This window comes from Sycon ciliatum, chromosome 7, assembly GCF_964019385.1.
Source record: "Sycon ciliatum chromosome 7, ocSycCili1.1, whole genome shotgun sequence".
NCBI lineage: Eukaryota > Metazoa > Porifera > Calcarea > Leucosolenida > Sycettidae > Sycon > Sycon ciliatum.
Genome location: NC_088649.1, coordinates 7,672,582 through 7,673,470, shown reverse-complemented (window position 1 = coordinate 7,673,470; position 889 = coordinate 7,672,582). Strand labels below are relative to the sequence as shown.

General features: G+C 45.7%; 1 long non-coding RNA gene across 1 annotated transcript; it reads right to left on the bottom strand.

Moving 5' to 3' along the window:
- Positions 1-287: 287 nt before the first annotated feature.
- Positions 288-889, bottom strand: LOC135820790 (uncharacterized). Its single transcript, XR_010554202.1, has 3 exons — positions 833-889; positions 614-689; positions 288-314 (listed from the first exon to the last, which is right to left on the bottom strand). It is a non-coding gene; the product is annotated as an uncharacterized LOC135820790 (long non-coding RNA).

Below are 889 nucleotides of genomic sequence, written 5' to 3'. Positions count from 1 at the left end.
CCATACAGGTACATTAGATGCATATTTCTATTTTGATCGGAATTCAGTTAGAATCAACCGGCTACGCCCGGAGTATCATGCATCAAAACAATTATTGAAGGGGTGTCACAGTGAAGCAGTGTTGCTACGCACCACAAATCCCCTCTGCCCTGTACCGAATTTATACTGGAGAATCCAGAGTGGCCAGCAAAGAGTCACAACCCGCGGGTATCCAGTCACACTAAGGCATGTCCACCATTCCCCACATATTCACTGTTACAAAACACAATACTGTTTACTATAATACACTTTTATTTAAATTGACTTGGATGAGTCTGTAGAAGAGAACACAATGCACGCACACGCACGCATGCGCGGACACACACACGCACACACGCACACACACATCTAGGTTATAGTGCTATACACGTATCTAGGGTTTAGGAAGCACGAGAATATGTCGAAGCACCCACGCATACCCCTTCATGCAGTGTACTTCAGTAGCCCAACACATTACGACTGCTCAGGACCATCACAAAACACATTACGGCCGCTCAGGACCATCACAAAACACTACACACTGTTACTACACTGCATACACAGTTACTACACTACGCCTGTTACAAGTACTTACAAATAATTTTGAAAACAAATGGCACATCCCGAAGACGGCAGCTAGCTCCAGACCTTCATACATACATCATCATCATCTGTAAAACCAAGCATGAGCGCACACAAACACTATTAGTGTCACGAATACGGAAGCAGGGTAAGACAAGAGGATACGAAACAAGTAAGTACCGCTATAACGAGGGGGATAAGTATACATGTAGACAGAGCAGTGCTTACTTACAGGGTCCGGATACGCTCCATGGCGTCCCGGTAGTCGGACTGCAACAGCAGCCCGACT